Here is an 18,298-nt window from a genome sequence, read left to right on the forward strand (position 1 = left end):
GCTGACTTCTTCAATCTATTGCTGGAGAAAAAAATACGAGCTGCAGAGCTAAGTAGACGGCGTAAAATCTTCTATAAGAGAGTACAGCTGGTGGTGTACGTTGATGGCATTAATATCATTGACAAAAAAACCGCGCAGTTAGTTCTGCTATCTAAAGATTGGATAAGAAAGCGAAGCGTATGGGTCTGGTTGTGAATGAGGACAATACGAAATATCTCTTGTTATCAATCGAACAGTCTTTCAATTGGCAACTTGGATCGCATGTCACTTTTGACAGTTTCATTAATTTTGGAATCAGCATTAACACCAACAACAACGTCACCCTTGAACTTAAACGTGGAATAATTCTTGCCAACAGGTGCTATTTCGGACTGAGAAGGCAATGGAGAAGTAAAGTCCTCTCTCGACGAACGAAAACCAAACTCTATAAGACAGCCCTTATTTCCCTCCTGATATATAATATGATGCAGAGGCATGGACGATGACGACATCTGATGAGTTGACGTTACAAGCTTTCGAGAGAAAGGCTTTGCGGAAGATTTTTGGTCGTTGCGTATTAGCACCGTCGATTATTGCATTCGATGAAACGATGAGCTGTATGAGTTATAGGACGACATTGACATAGTTCAGCGAATTAAAAGACAACGGCTACGCGGGCTAGGTCATGTCGTCAGAATGGATAAAAGCGCTCCAGCTCTGAAAGTATTCGACGCAGTACCCGCCGGTGGAAGCAAAGGAAGAAGAAGAACTCAACTCCGTTTGAAAGAGCAGGTGGAGAAGGACCTGGCTTCGCTTGGAATTTCCAATTGGCGCCACAGAAGAAGCGACTGGCGCGCTGTTTTTAACTCTGCTATAACCGCGTAAGCGGTGTCTACGTCAATACAGAAGAAGAAAAGAACTACTACGACTAGTGTTTGCAACTCGATTTTATGGTAGTCGATCGGTTGCAGGCCAATCTCTGTAGCACTGGTCTCGTACTCGAACTCTGCACTTCAATGAAATGGGTCTTTTTCATTCAATACTTATTGGAAGAGTTTGATTCGTGCGGCTGGGCCGATATTGCCTTGGAAGTTCGACTCGTCCGGCTTTTTGGAGTCTGAGACTCACATATTCTGTACCCACGAGCTAGCTTGAAAATATTTAACGATCTAAAGTGAATATTTTTCGGTGCTTTCTTGAAAATTTTAAAATGCATTAAAAGCGACGAGCGACTCGGGAATGAGTTAAACTTTTTTATTGATAACTCTGATCAAAATCTGCAAAAAATCTAGAAAAACTAAAATATTGGCACACAGAACGTGTGAAGAGGAATCGGCACAAAGAAGCACAAAAGAGGGGGCGAAAAATCAACGCTGAGCGCTAGAGTACACAGTGTATAGAATAACAAGTGTAGTGATACAACGAGAGTTGCGGAGGGGCTGAGAGGGTGGTTGAGAGAGCGCTCGAGATTGTGGGCGCCATGCAGGCTGCTTCAACCTAACCTCAATTGTATACAGTGACGTAAGACGAGATATAAAAGTTGGTACACTCGTGTAAATGCTTGTGGCCCACTTCGGTGGTGTGTCTGCCCTTAAGTGCATATTAGTTTTAAGGAGATTTGAGTATATTTACTTTTCGCAAGAGCAAATTATTTAAGCTCTTTGTTTTGTTTAAGTACAAAAGGGAAATAAAATGAAGAACTCTCAGCATAAAATTTTGGTGTAATTGATAGTTCTTGTCATAATTCATTAGCCATCACTCGGTTGTGAAATATCTGCACTGCAAGGAGTTCCAATGACTTTGTGGGGTGGAGTTTCGAACGAAATTGTGACTAAGAGAACTTTAATGCATCTTATTTGATTGAAATCGTTTAAACCTTGCGACGGATAGGATTCTTCGAACAAAAATGATCTTGGTTCGTCGCTGAGTTGATCTTGGTTCATAACTCTATCATTACTCTAATTTATTTTCAGTTTTTTATACTCTTGCAACATGTTGCTACAGAGTATAATTGTTTTGTTCACCTAAAGGTTGTACGTATCGCAAGATATCTCGGTGAAACTAGGTATACATGTTCTTTGGCAAAAAAATAAGGAGGAGTTCGTAGATGGACGTAATCGGACTCCTGCCACGCCTACAAAACGCCATTAATCGAAAACGTACAAAGCGTCAAAACTAATTTCGCAGAGAGGATCGCAGTGGGAAGGGGCAAAATTTTTTGAAAAAGTATGGACGTGGCCGCCCTCTAATAAGTTGGATGCATACATATATCTCTTAAGCCACTTAAGCTACAATAACTAAATTCATCTAGCACCAATATTAAAGAGCTCCTATCGACAGTATGAAACTGAATGAAATAGGCTAATAATCCCGTCCACTTCCCATATAATGGTGAGGGTAGGTTAGATTAGTCTGATAGGCCTATGAGCCACGTATAGACCAGTTTTGGTCCTTTGCGGTACCAGATGGAGTTCAGTTTCTAGGTCTATGAGGAGTAGTCATTCTTTAGGCTGCGTGCGCTTGAGGCCCACTTCAACAGACTCTGTGGCATCACTATTGGTACCTCTTTCAGTGTATCATACCGTGTGGACCCCAGATGCCCACAACGTAGTCTTGCCAACATGGGACAAGTGCACCACTCTTCACGGCTTAGGCAAGCAAAGACCTCAGCTTGAAATATACCGCTGTGGTCAGGCAACTCAAAATGCTGCCTTATGCCTAACTCTGGACTGTATATCCCCACACCAACTCCACCCTCCATTTTCGAGCTATCCGTTTAAAATTTAAAGATTTACGCGTATCAACAGGGGTCAGGAAAGAAAGGTATAGTAACTGATTTTCTTCCACCGCGACTGTACTTCTCAGCGTGCGCTCACCGACTGGATTCGGTAGAGGGCGTTACTAGCTAATGAACGAGCGGCTAGTCAGTTGTATCCGAGCACCTGGAGAGTCAGAACAAACAGCGTTCGTAAGAGCAGAGGTACGCGATTAAATTCTGTGTGAAAATCGGGAAATCTGCGCAGCTAAGTTTGATATGGTCAGGCTTACCCAGCATGGCTTTAGCACTAAGTGGTGTGTTTTAGCAATAATTTTTTTTGAATCGACTCAGTCCTATTACTTTCCGGACAAACCCTGTAACATACCTTTACGCCAGCCAGTGGGATCATGTAGTCGGTACTTGCCAAACCGCCCTTACCCACTGAGCTATGCCCGAAGGTCCTATGTGGAAATTCTCCTTCGGCCAGTGCTCGACTCGCCGATTTTGCTGCACAGCTTTCAGTGAAGAGGTCTATAGGAGGCAGGTTTAGTACCAGTTTAGAGCCGTCGTTGGGTTTGTATAATAACTAAGCACCTTTTTTAAGAACACCCTACTTTTACTTACCCGAGGTATTGAAGAAACTGGAATACTTTCTCAAAAACTGATACAAATTTCTTTAAGGTTGTAGTTCATGTAAGAATCAAAACCGGCGTGGTCACAAATCCATGATATGTTTTGAAGTTATCTATAAGACTGAGAAAACCGAAAGACCTAATGTTGACGATAAGATTTGATTCTAGGGTTCCGTGATATCTGACGACGAGGTTAAGGAAGATTCACCAACTTTTTAAAAAGAAATGTTTCTATGCATATTTTTGAAATTCTATCTTTAATTCAATATTTTATATTAATTAGGTGGCAACACCATTTTGTTATATTTTTGTAGTAATGTTTTAATAAAACCAATTTTATTTCTTTGTTATAATTAAAGTAACGCCTTAATTTAAAAATTAAAAGGTGGCAACCTTGTTAGAATTAATACTTTGGAAAAAGCTTTGGAAAATTAGTGAGTTTTTGTAACCATTTGTTAGTAAACTTTCGTTGATGAATTATTACTTTTTATATTTCAAACAAGGTGGCAACACTTAGCGGCCATATTTTGATCTTTAAAACCTCATCGAAAAAAGCGATGTGATTACCACTAATTTCAAACTCTTATTCGATTCTTTATATTTAAATTTAAATTTTTAGAAAGTTATTAACGGTGGCAACGCTATTAATTCTTGTGCGTAGACTTTAATATTTCAAAAGATTTAAAATTTTTATCCACATTCTAATTTATTAACATTAATATTTATTTTACATATGCCTCAAGCAGCTTACGACTTAGACCAAGTATTCTCTAGAGCTAAACTGAGAAGACGGAACATTCCAGGGTTGTGCGCCGGATTTAGGACCAGACACGTAAAAAAGCACAACCAATGAAAAGATTAAAGCAGACTCGGATGAGAGACCCGCCTTTTGATGACGACCACTGCAACTTCGGACTGGTTAATCAATTGAGTCCTCTCTCGACGAACAAAGAACAAATTCTACAAGTCTCTCATCATCCCCCTTCTGCTATATGGTTCAGAGACATGGACGATGACAACATCTGATGAGTCGGCCTTACCAGTTTTCGAGAGAAAGGTTCTGCGAAATTTATGGTTATCTATGGATCGATGAGCTGTACGAGAAGAATCAGAAATAATATTGAATATTGACAAAGTTCACCGAGTTGAGAGACAGCGTCTACTCTGGCTAAGTCATGTCGAGCTCTGAGAATATTAGACGCAGTACTCGCAGAGGAAGACTTCCACTCCGTTGGAAAGGCCAGGTAAAGAAGGACCTGGCTTCGCTTGGAATCTCCAATTGGCGCCGGACAGCAAAAAGGAAGAATGACTGCCACGTTGTTGTAAACACGGCTATAACCGCGTAACCGGTATCTACGCCAATAAAGAAGAAGAATAATATTTTTATTTTGTGTCAGGTGGCAACTCTGTAAACTTTTTAAGTTAATATTTTCACCAATCATTTATTTTTAAATAGTAACAGGTGGCAACTCCACATTTATATTTTCGGAGGTAAAAGAGGCTTGAGTATTAATAACTTTTTTTAAATTAAATGTACATATGTATGTGACAACCTCTGTGTAAAAATTTATTTTCCATTATTTTTTTTTAATACATACATACATTTGTATAGAACGTAATTAAGTTCGACAATTTTAAACTTATTATTTATTTTCAAATACTTTTTAAAATAGGTGGCAACTACGTATTGCTTTTTAGTTAATAAATAAACTTAAATAAATCAAATACGTTGAACGTCTTAACGTGGAATGTTAAACAACTCTCATTTAACAACTGCCTAATTGCATAAATATGGCAACCACTTTTTAATTTCAAATAAAATTTAAAAAATATTGTTTATTGCAATAATTATTTTCCGACAAATTTCTACATACAACATCTCGCAGAAGCGTGGCTTGCTTTCTCTAACCCAACTACGGAGCCCAGCACTGCGGCTCTAAATCAGCCAAATCCCCGTTGATGCCAATGACTTGGGCAGCTTCCAGAAAATCACCTAAGTGAACTGCTGCAATTAATTTCTTGCACCACTGTGCCAAAAGAGCAATGCTGCCGAGCAAACGCCGTTGCAGCGCTTAGTCGGTGTGGCGCAAAGGCCTGTCTACGAAAAGTAAACTGTCTACCAACAATAACAGCAACAATGGCAAAGTACATGGAATAATAAAAGACTGTGTAACACTGACAATGACACCGGTAGCGTATGCAACAACAACAACAACAAAGCGCCAACTAGTCAAGCAGCCAGCGAAATGAGCACCAACGTCAAGTGGGCGGCGTGTGTGCGCGCCTAAAAGTAGGCAAGCAAAGCCAGCCAAGCTTGCAAGTGCTTTTTGTCGCCGTGTCGGCAGCTGCACGAGCATTCCCGTGCATTTATGCAGGCTGCCCGACCATATGCGAAGGTGTGTATGCATGTGTTTTGGTTGTTGTTGTTGTTGGCCGGCTTGTGCAAACTGTTTGTCAACTTGTTTTGTGTGACAGCATATTTGTTTGCAAATGATTATGCCTGTGCGTGTGTGTGTGCGTTTGTGCGCGGCTGTGTGCGCAGCTGCTTAAGCTCATTTATTTAAATTAAAATAAACACTGCAAGGCACACTCAAACACATACACACACACTCAGAGCGAGGGGGCGAGAGAGAAAGAGAAATGCACGCGTGCTTGCAGTTATGTTTAGCGCTTGGCTGCCTGGCTGGTAGACTAGGCTTGGCTGGTGTTGGCCTCCGCCAAGCACGTGCAACTAAGTGCAATGCCAGCAACAACAATAACAAGAATAGCGACAACAAAGGCGTGCGAATGAGTAACAACTGCAGGGACAATGGCAAAGGGCAAGTTGTGCACAGGTCGTGCGCGCCTCAATTACTCGGGCCACGTCCGATTTGCTGCCAGCGTCGCCGCCGGCGTCGCAGTCGGCGAAGTTGGCGTTAAGCGACGCATTTTCACACCAACCGAGAAGCAATGCAGGCGCAAAGCATATGTGTGTGTAATACTTGTTGTATTTGTTGCTATTGTTGTTTCCACGCACATACATAGACACATCCATACATTCTCCTCCTCCCGCTTATATGCACCGTACTTTTGTTTTCGCTGCACCACTATGTTGGGCAATGGCAAATGAGCAGCAAAATCAACAATAGCTGCAACAACACTAATGCCATTTGTTTGCAATGTCGCAAAAAGAAAGTGGAAAAAAATGTTAGCGTGCTTTTAGGAGCAAAGCACTTACTTTGGCAACAGAGCGGCATAGGAAAATAAAGGCATGAGAGACAACAAAATAAAAAGTGACAGCAACAACTAGAAAGAAGAATCTCGATTGCCAACAACACAACGACAACAACAACAACGGCAACAACACAAAGTCATGGCAACAAAGAACAATTACGATAATTGTATCGCCGACTCTTGTTGGCAGCATGCAGGATGGCGTGTAAACAAATTGTTCGTAGATGAAGCGACAGCAACAACGAAAACAACAACAATAATATTAACAGCAATGACAACAACAACATTAAGTACAATGACAGCATGAAAAAATGCAAACGCAAAGAAACACGAAGTGGAGACAATAACAACGACAACAGTAGTAACAATAATAAGAACAACAACAACAACAACGACAGTAATACCAAAACAGCAACAACAATGAAAGAACGGAGAAGCAAAAAAACCCAACAAAGCTAACAATAGCGAAAACAACAACAAGAACAAAAATGTAAAAATCAGCAACAACAACAAGAACATCACGAGCTATTGAAAACAATGCAAAAGAATGTGGAGCGAAAAAATGCAGCGATTGCGAACAAAAAATGCCGCTGCTCTTTACTAAGCGCCCGGAATGCGGCAGGGGAACGGGAAGTGTATGCTGGCGCCGGCGCGAGTTCGTGCGCGACACAAGCATTTTGGAGACACAATAGCAAAAGGCCGCTAAGAAAAAGTAGAAACATTAAAAAAAAACTTAAAATTTTATATAAAAGCTCGTGTAAGCATCTCAACAAAAAAAGAAAAAAAAAAAAACAACAACGTAAGGCAATTGCCAACAACAAGATAATTGAAATAGCTACAACAAAGATGGTGGCGCATTGTTGCAACGACATAGCGTTGAGCTTAGCGGCTCTACAGCTAAGTAGTAATTTATGTTGGGCGCCCGGAACCAGAAAAAAGTGTCGACAGCAACGTTCGCAAGCAATTAAAACAATAACAATTACAACAACTACGACATTGATAATGTGAAAAGTGAAATGTACGCAGAAGGGTGTAAAAAAAGTGGCGTAAAAGAGTAAATGTTAGTTTTTGTGTAACCCCAGCATTTATACCCTCAACAACATGAGCCTGTTTATTAAAAAACAAAAACAAGAAAAAACGTTAACTTCGGTAGCACCGAAGCTAAATACCCTTCACAGGTGCATTTCTGTTAGTAACTATGTGTTCAGTTTGTATGGAAGCTATATGCTATAGTTAACCGATCTGATCAATTTCTTCGGAGATTACATTGTTGCCTTAGAAAATAACATATAACAAATTTTGTTAATAAATCTTGTCAAATGTGAAAGTTGTACATACAAGAACTTGATTCCGATCGTTCAATTTGTATGGCAGCTATATGTTATAGTGGTCCGATATCGGCCGTTCCGACAAATGAGCAGCTCCGTGAGAAGAAAAGGAGGTGTGCCAAATTACATATCGATATCTCAAAGACTGAGGAATTAATTCGCGTATATATGGACAGATATACGGACATGAATAATTTGGCTCAGCTCGTATGTACTTTTTCCCCTATTTCAAAGGCAATAATATAAATTTGTATTTAAATACGTAAAAGTGCAGCTCTTTTTTTATCAGTCCGGGTCAAATTTGATCACATGGTAGAAAAAGAAGACTATGGTGATACAAAAAAGGCAGGATCAAGGTGCCCTGCGAACCATATCCACGATCACCCTGACTGGGAGCACTCAAATAGTCTGGTCTTGAACGGAGCTAATGCAGCCCATCTCTCCTGGAAAAAATCCACAAGGAACTAGTTATTACGTGAAGAGAGCCCTGCTTTCAATGAGCTAAGAACCTAAGGAAAGCTCCAGGAAGGCAACAATATTGCGGCAGCCGGAACTATACCTTATATGGCTACAAAGTAGGGAAGAAAGGAGATCCTAAAAGTGTAGTGGCCGTTGGGGCATCTGCCAAAGAAAAGAAAATTATGCAGAGAAGTCTCTTGCTGCCTACCTGCTCAGAAAGGTACGACTGCAACCATTAACCAAGCAGAAACATAGTACGAGCCTCTAAGCGTCTATTAACTACACGAAAGCAATTCTATGAGAGCCAAGATTGGATTTTTTGAAAACAAAGATCTAGTGACTACATTCAAGCTAATACTGCGCATCTTTCCTCGATCATGTTGGTGATTTTTGAGTCACTACTTAACTTCAAAGAAGTGGCCATTTACTCTGATAGTAAAGCGGCGATACTAGCTAACCGAGATGTAAATAGCATCGAGTATCTTTGTGACAAGACTGGTTTGGGTGCCGGGCCATAGCGGAATCGCAGGAAATTGCAAAGCTGATAAGCTAGCAAGGCAAGGCACCTTAGAACCGCTATCGGTAGAATGGGAGGTGGTCGCAGGAACACCGAACCCTCTGTTTTCTACTACTAGATAGCTGAGCTTCACGGAAGATTGGCAAGCGCTGGGCCTGGATCGATTGTAGTAGATCTAGTGATCTTTTTGTCCTTGGTAAGGCTAGCCTCTCCCGAGTTGTGGGGCTTTTAACAGGCCATGCTATTGGCGTTCATGCTGTAAGGCTGCGGTCTTACCAGACGCCATATATAGAAGCTGTGTGGAAAGATATGAGGTGGAAACAACTCAGTACTTCCTTCTTGATTGTGCCGTGCTTGGGAGGTCGAGACTAAAACACTTTTCAGCGGATATCTTCAGACCCCCACCGAACTCGCGGTGGCTACTAAGCGTTTTGCTAAGTTATAGATTCGAACACAGGAGCTCTTCTTTTCTATGGCTTCACAGAACTGCACTTGCGATGTTTGATCAGTCATTTAATCTAACATATTCATAAAATTAATAAACTGTCATTCTGCACGGTAAGTTTGAGCCGCACAAAGAAAACAAATTTGGTGGTATGAAAAAATTGTTGAAATTTTTCTGGCAGTACCACCCTAATAAAGTCTTTGGCACAGCGTGAAGTAACAACAAGTTAAATAACCGTATTTTCCTTAACACTGCTTGCATTCTACTTTCTAAACTTTCCAGCTACGCTAAGGAACTCAGCCGGCTGCCTAAAAGCATTTCTTCGTTCTCTCTGTGGGCATACTGCGTTGATTTTTCTGCCGGATTTTACGTCGTCTGCTGTGTTTCTCCTGGTTATTATTCTTTTGCACATCCTTTGTAGAGTGATTGTGTTGTAAAATTGCTTTATTTCACTTTTTGTGGTGATTCCTGTTGTTGTTGTGTGTTGTATTGTTATTAAGCTACAGTATCGAAAGGCCTTAGGTTGCCTTGCGACACTTCAACTTTCCGCACTTCCCTGCACTTCGTTTCGTTAACTTCAGCTTAGTTTTTGTGCACTTTTCTGAAGCCTATTTTTTGTAATTTTCTTCCTTTTTTCAAATATCTGTCTGTAAATCAGCTTTTACGTTAGAATTATTGTTTATAAAAAGAAATCCTGCCGGCTTTCTGCACCTTTAACACCTCTTAAGCACTATCAACCTCACAGCTCCTTCCTCATCTCTCGCTTTCCCTATATATTACATCTCTTCGCCGCCCCTACCTTAGCCCACCTCAACTCTCTCATTCTGTAATCATTCACCATTCCGCTTTGGTCACCATTTTCTAGTGTTGCTACCCCAACATTTGCATTTGTATTACATGTGTGTTTTGTTTTCGTATTATTTGCATTTGTTGTTGCTTGCTGTTGTATCGTCTTTGCTGCGCCCTTATCTTTCGATTAATTCAAAGTTGCATTTGCATTCGCCACATTGTTGACTAGCTTGCATTGTACGCTCCCTCCTCTTTCTCTCTCTGTTCCGCTTTGTTTATTGTATGTTGGATTGTGTGTCGACATATTTGTCTACGAGTATATTTATGTGAAAACCCATTTTAAGTGGCTATGGGGGTCTGCAAGTATGCTGCAAGCATTAACCCAGCAGTCTTAGCTTCTGAGCAGGCAGAAGATTGTCTCATCAAGCTTGTCTCTCGGGTTACATTGATGCGTGTCGACTCCACGATCCTCAACTAAATACTGCTTTTACATAGGAATTTGAAAAGCGGAATACCTAGTAATACTGGTACTTAATTTGTTTTCAGATTTAAAAGTAAAAATAAGTTTACGACTTCATTTGATATCTCGGAAAAATCAATTTGTTTAATATTTTGTCTTAAGATTTAATCTTATTTTATTCTTCAACTTCTTATTTATAATCAATTACTATTTAATTGTTCGTTTTTAATATTTAATCTTTGACATTAAGCTTACGCTTTAATCTTCGTTTTAATGTTAAGCTTTAATCCTAATCTTTATTGTTAAATTTGTATCTTTAATCTTTAATATTAATCTTTAATCTTTTATATTTAATCTTTAATCCTTAATCTTAATCTTTGTACTAAGTTAGTTTTAATCTTATTCTTAGTTTTTAATATTTAATGTATCTCAGAATCTTTAATCCTTAGTCTATAATCTTTAGTTTTCACCTTTAATATTTAATCCTTAATCCCTAATATTTAATATTTCATTTTCATATTTTAATATTTAATATTAATCTTAGAATTATTATTAGTTGTAATCTTAATCTTTAAGTTTAATCCTTAATCCTTAATTATAATATTTAATTTTTAGTGTAAATTTTAATCTTAATCCTTAATTTTTAATCCCTGACCTTCAATCTTTAGTATTTAGTCTTTAATTGTTATTCTTTATTCGTTAATCTTTAATATTTAATTTATAATCGTAATTTTTAATATTCAATCCTCAATCTTTAAAGTGTAATTTTAAATTTCACATTTAATTGTAATCTTTAATAGTTATCCTTTAATTTTGATTCCTTATTCCTTAATCGTTAATCGTTTATCTTTAATACTGATCTATAGTCTTTAATATTTAATCTTTAATTTTTAATAATTAATATTTAATCTTTATATTTAATATTAATCTTTAATCTTTAATGTTAATTTTAATCTTAATCTTTAATGTTAATTTTAATCTTAATCTTTAATTTTTAATCTTAGTCTTTAATCTCTAATCTGTTTTTTTTTATTTCCTTAATCTTTTATCTTAATCACGTTCTCAATTTTGAAGCCTTCAAATTTAACATTTGCCTCATTTGAATTTTTAGAGTGTATGCCGCACAACTAGTCACGAAACTCATTACAAAAAAGTCGAATGCGCCTATTTCCTTTTCGCGATATTTTCTACTGGGTATATGCATGTTGCTTATTGTATCCGCATATGCTTATGTTTTTCTGCACACACTTGTGATTAAAAGAATTCCAAGAGAATTTTAAATAAAAATTACTCGCTCGAGATATTCTCGCACGCACTTCACCCTTGGTAGATTTTGTTCTCAAGCGTTGATGTGTTCAAGTAAGTACGTTAGCATGTACTTCAGTATAAGCGTTTAAGCTTCTTAGCTTTGCCTCTTACTAGCTATTATTCTTCAAAATTACAAAAGGGTAATTGTTATAAAAAGTAAAGCGAAATTGTGTTTTAGCATTTTGATTCTGCTCACTAACCATGAATGTCGGTTGTTCAATATATACTTTTATATGAATACATATGTACATATGCTTACAAGTATTGTGGCAAAAAAGCACTTTGAGTATGTCAAGGAAAAACATTTAATGAGTATATTTTTAAGCAGCGCATTAAAGCTTATAATACTTACGTTTGTACATCATTGGACAACAATCAGAGAAGAGGCTAAATGCTTTGTTATAATAATATCATGTATTACTTAGATTTTGTGGGTTTGAAGCGGTTGAGCCACGCTTATCTCATTAGTCATACTTTCCAGGAGTGCATTTCGTCCCAACTACCAGGAGTACCAGTTGCGATTTTAACGCCAGGGTCAGCAAAGAAGGCATCTGTGGCACCCGACTTTCAGCGTTCATGAGGAAGCATCCTCAAATGGGTTGAGACTGATCGACTTCGCCTGCAGTACTAGATTCCAGCATAGGAAAATTCATCAAGCCACTCTGCTGTCTCCGGATCGAAAAATCACCAACCAGATCAATCATGTTGTGATAAACGGAATACATGTCCCCAGTCTTTTAGACGTGCGTACGTTCCGAGCTCCTAACATCGACTCAGATCACTAACTTGTTGCAGCCAAGATACGCACCCGCCTCTGTGCAGGAAAAACGCACGTCAACAAACACAAGGAAGGTTCGACGATGAGAAGCTGCAACCACAATAGCCATCAGAGCGATTTACTACACAACTTGCACTCCCGCTCTCTGAGAGTACTCGTCAACAACTCGGTATAACTGAACTGTGGGACGGCATTTCAAGCTCCTTAAGTACAGCTGCAGCCGAAACCATTGGTTTTCGGAAATTACAAAAGAACAGTGCCGTGTCGCGGCGGGGAAAAACAGACTGCCTACCTCGCAACGTTGCAATCGCCCACAACACTTGCGGGATGGGATAGATACCAAAAGCTGAAGAGAGAGAGGTGAAGTATTTGCAGACAAAAAAAGAGGCATGTCGAAATACGTGAGTATAGAGAGCTTTGACAAGCTGCTCGACACGTGTAATGTTCGAAAATTCTATGAAAAGATGCGGCGACATTGGTCTCAGCAAGTAGTTCTGTTTTTTCCTGAAGCAAAGTAAATGGACCTGGGAGTGAATGAGGCCAAGACGAAATATCGCCTGTCATCAAACAAACAGAAGCCGCACCCGCGACTTGGCTCCCACGTCACTATTGATAACGTCCGGTGTGTTTTACGTGGGCACCTGCTGACGACAGCTTTACTCCACGGCGCTCAAAAGCACAGCGGATTAAATCAATGCGTTGATCAGCGCCCTGAGAATGCTAAGCATTTTCAGTACCAATTGGCAGTGTGGGATGGACACACTAACCCTCTTGGTAGGGTTCGAGGCCCATCTAAAACCTCTACCGTGCCTTGGGTCCGGCACCCGGTTGCAATGCAACTCCACATTCAACTGACAAAGTCAGTTCTTCCCGCGATTTGGGTTTTAACCACAACCACCACGATACTCCCAGAGGGGCCAGTCCGCACGAGCAGGTTGGAGCGAACTCCTGGAGGGCTCCTGGTCCCCGTGGTACCAGAATTAAGTCTCCGGTCAGACCTCGTAGCCGAAACTACTACCAGGTGAGCTTCCATACGGCTCTGGACTGGTGGCCAGGGGTTGGACCCCATACACACATCACTTACACACACCAATCATACAGAAACTAACCCTAACTTCCAGCTAACCGCCTTCGCCGCTTAAATAATTCACACGCAAACGACCCTAACTGTTCGGTATTCCGACTAGTGGAGATCACACCACTAACATCTAATTGTCCATCAGTCCAGCTGATCCCCATACCACCCAAATCCCTAATGTCCGAGTACATCGGGCACTCCGCAATCAAATGCGACCAATTTTCCGACTCCGCCCCACAAAAACACCCCGACGTATCCGAAAGGTGCCTCTGATGCAAAAATGCATTCAGAGGCCCATGCTCCGTAAGCAAGAAACCTAGACTCAGACAAAATCTGAAGTCTGGGTTATCCACAACGAACCCCACGTCCCGAATGTACTCGTACGTCACTCGGTCGTTAGGACTATTGTCCCAACGTTCTTGCCACCTACACCTAACCTTATCATCTAGGAGCCTCTTGCTCCCTAGATATCCCTCCCTCTCCACATCGTCGTCGGAAATCCAGTCATTCCGCTATATGACAATCAGGTCAAGAGGAGGTGCACCTAACAAGACCTGCATCGCATCCGTAGAGACGGTGCGACATACAGGCAAACAAGCAAGCATCATACAACGCTGGATTGAGAGGAGTTTTTGCCATAAGTGGCACAGGCCACAAACAAGCCACGATATATGGTGCGGACAGCACGACGTCCGAGACCCCAATCGCTCCTCAAAGTCCGTCGTATTTTGCCTACAGTTGCCTGCAGTCGCTCCTTCACATTCGCCAAGTGTGGAGCGTCACTATTGACCGTCATAATTTTAAAGGTTTAGATAGTTTTGTCTTTCTTGGAAGAAGTATTAACACCAACAACAATGTCAGACTCGAAACATTTCAGCCCTGAAAGTGTTCGATTTAGTACTTGCCGGGGGAAGCAGATGAAGACCTCCACTCCGTTGGAAAGACTAGGTGGAGAAGGACCGCCAAGCAGCGAAAAGGAAGAAGAGGTGCGTAAACGATGTCTTCGCCAATAACGAAGAAGATCCTGATCTTGCCTTAAAGCAATGTTTGCGACTTTTGCTGAGCGCTTTGCGCCATTTAAGTATTGATATTTTAGATAAAGTCGGCCTTTAAAATTTTTGGACTTTTAGTACTTTTCTTTTATATGATTAATACTCGACTCTTTCCTATTTTATTATATTAGGTTTTATTGGTTCGCTGAGATAGCTCTAGTAGTGTTTGCGGTTTATTTGTATAACTACGTATATACAAATTATGAGAAGAGAAGAATAGTACCATTCTTCGAAAAATTATCACACTCCCTTTTCTATAAGTGACTAATGAATAGAAAAAATATAACAATCTTTCTCCATATCAACAAGCTAGCTGTTTCAGCTTAAAAAAAAAACAAGTAAGGAAGGGCTAAGTTCGGGTGTCACCGAACATTTTATACTCTCGCATGATAAAGTGATAATCGAGATTTCATTATACGTCATTTACATATTTTTCAAATACCGTATTTTTGTAAAGTTTTATTCCGCTATCATCATTGGTGTATATATGTATATATTATACAGAGAAGGCATCAGATGGAATTCAAAATAGCTTTATATTGGAAGAAGGCGTGGTTGTGAACCGATTTCACCCATATTTCGTACATGTCATCAGGGTGTTAAGAAAATATTATATACCGAATTTCATTGAAATCGGTCTAGTAGCTCCTGAGATATGGTTCTTGGTCCATAAGTGGGCAGGCGCCACGCCCATTTTCAATTTTTAAAAGCCTGGGTGCAGCTTCCTTCTGCCACTTCTTCCGTAAAATTTAGTGTTTCTGACGTTTTTTATTAGTCGGTTAACGGTTAACGCACTTTTAGTGATTTTGAACATAATCTTTGTATGGGAGGTGGGCGTGGTTATTATCCGATTTCTTCCATTTTTGAACTGTATATGGAAATGCCTGAAGAAAACGACTCTGTAGACCTTGGTTGACATAGCTATAGTAGTTTCCAAGATATGTACAAAAAACTTAGTAGGGGGCGGGGCCACGCCCACTTTTCCAAAACAATTGCGTCCAAATATGCCCCTCCCTAATGCGATCCTTTGTGCCAAATTTCACTTTAATATCTTTATTTTAGCTTAGTTATGACACTTTATAGGTTTTCGGTTTCCGCCATTTTGTGGGCGTGGCAGTGAGCCGATTTCACCCATCTTCGAACTTAACCTTCTTATGGAGCCAAGGAATACGTGTACCAAGTTTCATCATGATATCTCAATTTTTACTCAAGTTACAGCTTGCACGGACGGACGGACAGACGGACGGACGGACGGACGGACGGACAGACATCCGGATTTCGACTCTACTCGTCGCCCTGATCACTTTGGTATATATAACCCTATATCTGACTCTTTTAGTTTTTAGGACTTACAAACAACGCGATTATGTGAACAAAAACTATAATACTCTCGTTAGCAACATTGTTGCGAGAGTATAAAAAAACAATTGGTATAACTCAAAACGACTGGCATAATGAAACGATTATATCTTTTAAATGTGATAGAAATGATAGAAATGACATATACACGCTTGATATTCTCTTATGATATCAGTGAGTTTCGCTAACTTTGTTGTTACTAAACTTTTGACAAGAGAGCAGAGCGCAAACATGACAATCAATGAAGCCGAAATTCGCGGTTTCGTTTCGCTATTTCCATGATTGCCGTGTTAGTGATATAATTATGAATCAATTGATTTGCAAAAAAAATTAATTGATTATTTATATATGTATACATAATACTGTTATGTATTACCAATATAAACTCTCACAAATGTTTATTTAGTAATTATTCTGCAAATATTTTGCTAGCCCTCTCATAATGCTATAAGCTACTTAATCGCGGGCGAAACACTCTCGTTTTCCTTAATCCAAATACAGGGTGTGCTGGTGTGCGCAAGATGTTTATATTTGTTGTCCTAGTTGGAAAATTAAGTCGCTGTTATACAAATGCACAGCAAAAAACTCCAATGTGTTAATATAACTTCCTTTGTTGTTGTTGCATGTGTGTTAATCAGCTGCTCTCATATGAGATTTGTGTGCTTTGTGTCCACGTGTTTTTTTTGTTTTAGCCCACAAAAAGCACAGCAGCCCATTAAATGACTACTAAGCCTTAGCTTTTAGTGTGTGTCCTCTCTACTTTCTCCACTTTTGCTATTGTTGTTGTTTGCTCACTTTCCGAGGCTTTTTTTGTAAAAGCAAAAATGCATATTCTTGTTGAAATTGTTCCCATGTGGCAATACATGCCGTTGATTTGCACTTAATGAACGAAATACCCGAGTGTGTGAATGGTTGTATTGCGCAGACACTCATACGCATACATACACACATAGTAGATGGCAGCTAAATATACCGTTATATTTATTATAATACTACATTTGGGTTGATGTGTGTGAATAGTGAGAATATAGAAATTCGAGACAATATATTTGTATTCTCTTTTGATACGAATTTAGTTTTCCAAGCAGTAGAATATGTGTATAAGGCTAGGAGCTTAGCGGAGCGACGAAAAGTTCCAAGAAGATCCGACGTTGTCGAGCCAGATTTTGTTCAGCGATAAGGTCTCATTTCTGACTTAATTATATAAACAAGCAAAATTACCGCATTTGGAATGAAAGAGCAACCTGAATGAATTCAAAAGTTTTCATCCAGAAAAAAGCAATGGTTTGGTCTGTCTTTGTGAGTTGGTGGAATCATCGGACCATATTTCTTCAAAATGTTGCCAGTGTGAACCTAAACGTCAATAGCGATCGTTATCGCTCCATAATATCGCAACGTTAGATTTTTTCATGTGGGGATATGTAAAGTCCAAAGTCTATAAAGAACAATCCCACTTCGATTCATACCTTGGAGCAAAACATCACGGGTGTCATTCACACGTTATCAGGGTTACCATTTGAAATGCTCGAGCGAGTTATCGAAAATTGGAATCATACGAGCCGTCTGAGAAAGAAATAATCTTCAAAGAATAAATACTGGTCGAAATGCTCGAGCGATTCGTCGAAAATTTGACTCAACGGATGGACCATTTGAGAAAGAGTTAATCTTCAAAAAATAAATGCCAAAGAATGTTTTTCGAATGATAATAGAGCTTTCATAAATTTTGTATTAGTATTTTTTTTAATATTCTAAATTAAATGTCTTTGTTGTTTATAATTACCTCGTAATGCTGAAGACGTCTTGCTTTAATGATTGTAGAAATCAGCTGATTTGCATCGACGGTATTTTGGTATTAATCTGAAAATAAAAAATAGGTTTGATCAACGTTTTATTGTATACCTAATCGACGCAATTTTTGGCTCTGCCTTTTGCAAGTAAAATTTCAGTTTTTCCAATACTCAAAAATAAGTGATTTCTTTTTAAAGTTTGCTATTTGTGGAGTTTTTTCGTATTGATATTCATAAGGAAAACTGAGGGTCCATTTGTATCAGGAAAAATCATGCTTTTTAAAAGCTGAAGATAAGAATTCCAATATTTCTACAATATTTATATTCAGGGAATTCTTGCCTGTGGGAAATAGAAA

The 18,298-nt window shown here is 39.3% G+C and overlaps 1 protein-coding gene across 2 annotated transcripts in view; it reads right to left on the reverse strand.

Moving 5' to 3' along the window:
* The window catches only part of LOC120766480 (lachesin), a 41,148-nt gene extending 23,135 nt beyond the window's left edge, over nucleotides 1–18,013 (reverse strand). For both annotated transcript variants that reach the window (XM_040092022.1, XM_040092021.1), the window contains exon 1: nucleotides 17,936–18,013. The gene's annotated coding sequence lies outside the window, so the exon portion shown is untranslated. The remainder of the gene's footprint in view (nucleotides 1–17,935) is intronic.
* Nucleotides 18,014–18,298: the final 285 nt, after the last annotated feature.

Source organism: Bactrocera tryoni, chromosome 1 (assembly GCF_016617805.1).
Source record: "Bactrocera tryoni isolate S06 chromosome 1, CSIRO_BtryS06_freeze2, whole genome shotgun sequence".
Lineage (NCBI taxonomy): Eukaryota > Metazoa > Arthropoda > Insecta > Diptera > Tephritidae > Bactrocera > Bactrocera tryoni.